The sequence below is a fragment of the Trichechus manatus genome, unplaced genomic scaffold, assembly GCF_000243295.1.
Source record: "Trichechus manatus latirostris isolate Lorelei unplaced genomic scaffold, TriManLat1.0 scaffold00032, whole genome shotgun sequence".
In the NCBI taxonomy this organism is placed as follows: Eukaryota; Metazoa; Chordata; class Mammalia; order Sirenia; family Trichechidae; genus Trichechus; species Trichechus manatus.
In genome coordinates this window covers 9,613,118-9,622,138 of record NW_004443968.1, presented here as the reverse complement: position 1 = coordinate 9,622,138, position 9,021 = coordinate 9,613,118, and positions in this window count along the sequence as shown.

Genomic DNA, 9,021 nt, shown 5'->3' with positions numbered 1-9,021 from the left:
TTGATTTGAAAGGAGTTTCTTGCCATTGCCATCCCTTTACTAAATACACTTTTCAAATTAATTTTCTTTTTATCTGGAGCTGTTGGAAAAAGCAATGTGAATCTCATGAAAGTAATATTAAAAAAAAAAAATCCTAAAATGTCCCTCTCTTTCCTGAGTTTTATTTCTTGGTAAGTAGAAATTCTGAGAAATAGAAGAAGAGAGCTATAACACCTAGCCAATTCCATATAGAGCTGTGAACTTAGGAACTGTGCCTCTATAAGACATTCTTAGAAAGGGTTTTATTTTCTCAGGTGTAAATGATAATATATATAATATAAAATGTTTTTGAATCTTCAATTCGCTAGTCCCCTCCCCCAGTAATTTAACTTTAATAAATGAAAAACTTATCAGTCTTAATATTTTTCTTTTTCACATGGACCAGATGGAATCATGATATGAAAAAAATAGAGAATACATTGAAAAATATTTTGTTGATGACGTATGTGTACATCTATTTTAGATTCATATGTTATACACACACAATGTGTGTAGGAAAGCCATATACATGGAGTAGTAAATACAATTTTGTTAATAACATTTTTGTTTGTTTATTCACAAAATATGTCATTTTTCCTATAGATGGATTTAACAAATACATATGATTTGGCATTGGAACATTTACATAAGCCATTTAGGAACCTGAGAAGTCGGGAGCTTAATTTCTTTTAACCTGTGCAACTTAAAAAAAAAAAAAATCACTGGATGCCCTAGCTACCCTGCCCACCCTCATCGATGGATATAAGTAAAATAAATAATTTACAAAATATGGAAAACAGAAAAGGATAAATACCGTAAAATTTATTCACAGGGTATCTTGAAAATGGAAAAGAATTCAGGCAACTTTGACCTGATTTTTAAATGACTACTGTAGTGACTACAGCTGCTCTAGCTTAGTAATTATTTGTGATAGGTTGTTTTTGAGTCCCATATGTATAGGAGCTCCAGGCCTAACTACCTCATTTACTGGCACACAAACAGATTCTTCCAGGTGCTGAAAATTAAATTTTAATATATTATTTAAATATTAAGAGAATTACAGTTTCAGTAATTTTACTGCTACATCTGGAGTGCAAAGCATGCCTGTAGAATGCAGAGTGTTGGACACTGTCTAACATATAGGAAGTTTATAGTGATTTTTAAAATTAATCGCTTATATATTTAATGGATGATGACCTTCTTTGGCAGTTAGATTAAATGTGGGCGACACTGATTTAGACTCCAGTAGTTTGGGCACCCTTTAAGTTATTGCAAACTATTATTTCTTGATACTTTTTAGATACAAATGGCATGGAAATTTAAGGTATTAAAAGGTAGATAAATACAAAATCATTGTTTAATATGTTTTTATATATTCTGTACTGAAAAGAGTTCTAAACTCTGAAAAAAATGTTTGCCCTCTTTGGTTTCTACTTTCCAATAAGAGTGATCTCAAAGTTGATGGAAATCAGGGAAAAGGTCAACAAGATTCCACTCTCTAAGATTCTAAAGGCAGAATTCATCATTAGCATGCCTCTTGAATTTTTTGCAGGGCTTTTGACCTGTCTAAATAGTGTAAAACCAATTTAAAATACTATCTATGTGTTTGTAAGAAGCACATAATTTGTTTGGAATTCAGAGTAGGAAATAAAGTGAGTAATGAAATTCAATGTTAGAATAATTTGTAACTTAATTTTCTATGATTAATTTTTGCTTTACTAGGAATTATATACCTTTAACTTTATTAATCAAAATTATTTTCTGTTAAATATGATTTTCGTAAACGTATCTTTAAAGATTCAAAGACAACTAGAAGATATGAAATGTGCTGTTCAGCTGTTATCCATGACCAACATTTTCTGAACAAAGGATGATTAACAAAAAAAAAACCTGTTTCGGTCGACTCGATTCTGACTCATAGAGACCCTATAGGACCTAATAGAACTGTCCCATAGGCTTTCCAAAGCTATACTCTTTACAGGAGCAGACTGCCACATCTTCCTCCTACAGAGCAGCTGGGGGGTTCAGACCACCAACCCTTCAGTTAACAGCTGAGCGGTTAACCACCGCACCACAGGGGCTCCCTAAAGAGTGATTAAACAAAAAAATCAAACCCACTGCCTTTGAGTCGATTCCAACTTATAACAACCCTATGGACAGAGTAGAACTGCCCCATAGGGTTTCCAAGGAGTGGCTGGTGGGTTTGAACAGCTGACGTTTTGGTTAGCAGCTGACCTCTTAACCACTGTGCCACCAGGGCTCCAAAGGATATTTAGCCACCTTCAAAGTACAGTGTTAGGCAAGAATTTCCAATTACTGCTAATCTCTTGCATATAAAAACTCTATTCTGCTAACTGAAGTATGTTTTCCTGGCAAAATCATGGAGCAAAGTGCATGCGGTATAACTCTGTGACAGTTAAGTTCACGTACTCTGAAAGCAGATTGCTTAGGTTCAATTCTCAGCACTACCATCTACTAGCTGTGTGACCTTGGACAGTCAACCTGCCTCAATTTTCTCATATGTAAAATGGAGATAATGGTAATCCGTATCTTGTAAGGTTATTACAAAGATTAGGTGGGTTAATCGAATAAGGCATTTAAAATAGTACCTGGCACAAAGTAAACATTCTATAAATATCAGCTATTTTATTATTACTATTCGATTGTATTTTTAAAATTATTTTTGTTAATAGCCACTAACATTGAGTATATTTTATAAACAAAGAAAATACTCACTTTTGTAACTCTTAAAATGCTCTCAAATAGCATTTATTCAAAATACTTTTTCCTAGATGACCAATTACCTTGGGATATTTTAAACCAAACTAAACCTGTTGCCATCAACTTGATTCCAACTCATAACAACCTCATGTGTTAACCATGTTAATATAAATAAACTCTTTGCCCTTGGTTTTTTTTATGCTTTGTATCATAGTAGTAGGCCATTTATAGTTTGGTTCATAACTCCAGATATAGTGTGAAAAACTGTGACACAAACTGTCAAATAGTAAAATATTTAACAAAATCTCAGTAGGAAGAGTTACATAATTACTTCTTAAATCTCAGAACACATTTTAAAATATGAGTCAGGAATTTGTCAGCCTCTCGTTTTTCCCTCTCCTAAATGTAATTCTAGAAAATATTTTTGTAACATTTTAATTAATTTTGAAAAACCCAATGGGTTTTAAAAATCATTATATGAAAAATAATCTTGCAAATTATATTCTGAAAGATGGATTAAAGTCCATGTAACAACATTTTTCCCTTATAAAACATGATTTTTATTTGCCAATATGAGTGATCAATATCTTTGCATCATAACACATGAGAGATTTGGATGTCAAAATAAGCAGCATACCTATATTGAGTACCACTGTGGGCCAGGACTATTTTAGATTCTAGGCATCCAGCAAAGGAGCAAGTTGGACAAAATCCTTCCATCATTAAATTTACGCTGTAATGAGAGAGAAGACAGTAAACTGATGAATAAATATATAACATAATGTCAGATAATGATAAAGGCTATGAAGTAAAGTAAAGCACATAAAGGTCTGGGGGCAGGTAGCTTTCTTAGGTAGGGTAATCAGGGGACACATCTAAGAGAGAGTGATATTTGTGTGACCTTAGGGAGCAAGCCATGAACATGTCTGGGGATGAACACATCAGACAGAGGGAATAGCATGTGCAAAGACCTGAGACAGAAACCAGCTTGACGTGGTCCAGGAAGAGCAAGAAGACCATTGTGACTGGAGCTAAATGAGTGAAGGAGAGAGGAAGTGGACGAGGTAAGAGAGGTGATCAGAAGGCAGATCACATAGGGTCGTTCTAAGACTGATTTTATGTGATAGCAGGCCTTTGGAAGGTGTAGAGCTTGGAGGTATGTAATCTGATTTATATCTTCAAAATGTTCTGACTGCTATGAGAAGAATAAACTCTAAGGGCAGAGAGAGTGGAAGTAAAGAGAAAAGTTAAGAGGCTGCCACAATAGTCCCACTTAGAATTAGGTTGATGGAGGTGATAAGAAGTGGTTAGACCTTTGGTATCTATTTTGAAGATACTGAATTGATCCATATAACCCACTGCCCTCTAGTCAATTCTGACTCATAGCGACCCTATAGGACAGAGTAGAACTTCCCCATAGAGTTTCCAAGGCAGTAAATCTTCATGGAACCAGACTGCCACATCTTTCTCCCATGGAGAGGCTGATGGGTTTGAATCTCTGACCTTTCAGTTAGCAGCTGAGCGCTTAACTATGCACCACCAGGGCTCTCTTGAACCATATGAAAATAGAACTTGAAGGATTGCTGACAAGTTGAATGTGAGGTGTGAGAGAAACAAATCAAGAATGTTCCTAGGCTGTTGGCCTAAATAACTGTGTGAAGTGACGGTGTGCTTTGCTGAGATGAGGAAACCCGGGAGAAGATGGAGTTTTGGGGGATATCAAGAATTCTATTTTGGATGTATTACATTTGAGATGCCTTTAAGGCATCTAGGAGGAGTAGGAGATGGGCATAGGAACATGGGACTCAGAAGAGGGATTGAGGTTGGAGCTATTGTGGTAGAGATCAGTATACAAAACCAAACCAAACCTGTTGTCAACAAGTTAATTCCAACTCATAGCGACTCTATGCAGAGGGTATTTATAAGCTATGATGGAATGATTAAGATTACTTTAGACTGAGATCTGAGGCCCAGGACACTCTAACATCTAGAAGTTGTGAAGAGGATGATCCAATGAAAGAGTGGTCAGTTGAGTAGGAGGAAAACTAGGAGAACGTGATGTCCTGAGAGCCAAGTGAAGCAAGGGTTTCATAAGGGAGGGAGGCTCACGTGCTGCTGTCCACCTCCCCTGACTCCTTCTCAATTTTGTCACTTAGATCACAAACGTTCACAGACAGTCCATGGCTCCAGGTGTCCCTCTACTTTTCAGTCACCACACTTGGACTTATTTCCGCTCTTTCTCCTCACCCATATGAACTCTGATACTATCACCTACAGAAACATACCTTCCTTACTGCTCCCCTCTGCCAGGTTTCTCATGGGGTCAATTCAAGGATATACAAGGACAAATTTGTGTACCAGAAAGAAAACAACCCTCTTAAGCCTCTCCTCTTTTTCCACCTATAGCTGCTGCTACAGTGTCAGCATTTCTGGTCCAGTTCTAATTCCTCACCCTCTTCCCACTTCCCACAAATCCCACCTTTCTTAGTTCTTCTATTTTATGTTATTTTGGCTAATAGTTATTACCTATTTATTATGTACCAGGAAATAGCATATATAGTCTCTGCCTTCATTCATTATCCCTGTTTCTGATCTTTTGAGTCTGAGTTTTCCTCTGAAAGAAACTAAATTAGTGTTTGTTCTGTGCTCTCAGAGATTTTCTCTGTACCATCCACCCTTTCCAGCTCTCCCATAATCAGTGGAAGAGCATAGGGTCACCAGTCTGGTTTTAGTAAGGGCAGATGTGTATTTTTGACAAGAAATTCTTGTCCATGCACAATCTCTATGATAAATTATGGGTTAAATGGATTTTTTTTTCTGGAGTACCCTGGAAACTACCCCGTCATTTTAATATTATTTCTATAGAAAAGATATTCCAAGTTCTTACTAAGCAAATGACTAATAAACTTTCTGAGTACTATCCATTTACAATTTAGCAATTGCTTTGTGTATTTATAGACGCCTCACCTAATTATATATCTATCATGTATCAAGATACGGCTATAGATATTTATATAATCTACGATGGACATAATTACTAATGATAAATCTAAATTTAAATTTTCAGAGATGTACACACTAGAAATTTTATATCCAAATCAATTCTTTTATACGGCATCATAGAACATTAATTTTTGCCTTTGACTAATAGCTCTCTATTCTCCCTTACTTTATAAATTATTTAATAAATTCAAAATCATATTCTGTTGCAGGTGAAACTGGTATATAGGAATTAGACGTTTGTTTTTTTAAGTTAAATATTTTACAAAACAAATAATTTCTCATACTTTTTAATAAAGAAGTAATATGTTTTTTAGAGTAATAGATTTTATATTTTAATGTGATACAGTATAAAACTTCATAATCGCTAAGTACAGATTTAAAGTTTTTATGAGTAAATGTAACTTGCACGGCAAAATCAATATGTTTGGTTCTAATTTTAAAAATATATAGAGGATATAGGATTCACGTGAAATCCATATAGGTTTTAAAGCACATTCGTATTTATCTCATTTTCACTGCACAATAACCCTAGGAGGAGGGCTGATATTATGATCCCTAGTCTGTAGATTAAGACATTATGGCTCAGGGAGGTCACTTAAGGTTCGGGTGCTAGTGAGAAATCTCTGACCCTGTCATTCTGATTCCAGAACTAGGTCTCTTTCCATCGCCCTGTGCTTCCTTATATTTTCTGTGGTAAATTGTCTTTAAGTTATATCCCCACAATTGTGGAATGCGACATAGGTTTCAGTAACAACATGTTTAGCTTTTATTGTGGCTTGCTGGACATTATGGAGCTGATTTAAGCCTTGAGCGCCAAAGTCAATGAACACTCTGTATTTCAGTAGATACATGCAGTGCCAAGCAGGAGGAGAAACAGGAATCATAACGCTTGGTATTTTCAAAATACTTTAAACACTTAAAGGCAGGACTTTCTTTCTACAACCCAACATGGCAATATGGTACTCCGGTGAGGATGGCGTACTACCACTCCAGGATAGTTCATCACATGACAGGAGTGGCTCCCACTGTGGAAGACTGGGAGCACTGAGGGTTGGGACTTCCAGGCTCTTAGAGGATTTGGACAGTGGTGGGGAAGGACTCACAGGAATTGAGTGCTCACCCGGTCACCTCCTTGCTGCCCCAGGATTGTGACTGTTGATGCCTGAGAGGCGAAACGTTATTCTTTCTCATGTCCTACTGTCTAATTTAGATGTAGGGAAAAGAAACAGGAAAACGCTCCTGTTCTCATTTTTTCCCCCCTCTCATACCAGTTTTCAAGGGTCATAAATGAAATGCAGTGATTTAAAAAATGACCTTTAATAGAAAGAGATCAGAAAGAGTGTATAACAAATTGTTGACTTTAAGGTAGTGGCTCCTTTAAGCTGGGGTAGTTAGCTTTGGGATGGAGTGAAGGGACATTTTCACTATTTTTTTTTTTTTTTTTTTGGCTTTTGTGCAGTAAGTATGAATTGCCTTTGTAGTTTAAAAAACAATAAAAGAAATTTTAAAAATGATTATAATCGCTCTGAAAGAGTGCAGAGAAGACATACTGCCCCGCCTCAGAGGAACGACTAAAGCCTTACCGAAGGAAGATTCAGTTTACCCTCTTCGATCAGAGTGGACAGATTCTCTATGATCCTCAGCATAGCCAGGTGGGGTGAGGTGCATGCCTAGACCTCCAGGTATGTGCTCACCTTCCAGGGAGAAGTTCAGGGGCCCATGGCTATCCATGTGAACTCTAAAGTAGATGTGGATTTACACTCTAGTGGATTTTCTGACGAAATAAGTTAGAAATATAGTTAAGGGGAAAAATACTCGCTTACCAATAGAAGCTGAGATGTTCTTTGCTAGTCCCCTGCAGGTTTTCATGTAACAGTTTTTTTTTTTTTTTTTGGTATTTTAGAAAATACTAAACTTCAGTTTTTTGGAAAATTACACTTCAATTATTTCTACTGGTTTCAGAAACATAACCTAGAATAAAACTTGTAATAGTCTTATTTTATTTAGACCATTTTATTATATAAAAATAATAAAAGTGTAGAAATTAGAACTGCTAGTATCTTAGTTTAACTTTTTTCTGTATTTTGCCTTGAACATGAAATTTTTTATATGTACATATATTTAAAGCCATATTTAATATGGGAAGACTCATTTAATAGACACCCATTATCATATGGATTTAATTTAACCTCTTTGTTCGTTATTTTGTGTGCTGATAGTCTAAAGCTTGAGTAAGACCAATTTCCCTCTGAAAAACCCAAAATACACGTTGATTGGCTTGGTTTTATGTTGTTGACTGTTTTAACCTAGAATTAAAGAAAGCACTATTACGAGTTAGTTACTATCGAAAAGTTAAGTTCTGCATTTTGACGTATACCAGCGCAAATAACAGATACCAAAGAGCTGAACAATGCTAAAAATAAAAAGTTCAGGGAAGAGAAATATTTGGCTTATTTTTAATATCCCTCCTTATAATGTGATTTCACATTATGTCAGACCCTTGAAACTGTCCAACTCTATAGTGATTTTCATTGTTCTCAAAGCCTCACATGGTACAATTAGGGGAACAGTAATTCATATAACTGGAATTGTATAATCATGATTAGATTAACTTTTAAAAATAACTGCAAATTATGTCATATATTGAAGTGTTTATTTCTGTTTTTTTTTCTTTTCTTTTCAAATAACATTGTAAGAATTTGAAAACTCCACCGTTGTAAGATGACAGTGGTCTATAAAACTTATGTTCACCATCTATCCCTTTTTTTCATGCTCAGTAATTAAAAATGGCTATGGGCATTTTTTATCCACTGAGATTTACCAACTGCTATAGCTTCCAACATTTATAGAAGGATTTCTACACCTCCTTTTTTTATGAAATAACCAAACATCAGAGTAGCTTTAAGTGTTTTCTTTTAAAAAAAAGAATAAGTTTACCTCTAGGCCCCTGGTTTTCAGCAGATAGAAGCGCTATCATTAGCCTACCATCCGTTTTAATTTGAAATCCTAAGAACAAAAGTCATTAATAAGTCCTTTGTCATGGATTTTAAAAAAGAAGATGCCTTTTTAGTATTTGTATGCCATCATGCCAGGCCTAGAAAATTAGGCTAATTTATTATTTAAAACACTGGTGGGATTCCTAATTGCATTCATCATTAGATATGACACGTTTAGAACTGAGAACCATATCCAGTGAGAATTTTCCAGTTTGAATTTTGAAATAAAAATATTTTTCAAGAGATCCCTAGCTATTGCCTGTTACCATGGCAACAGCCCTAT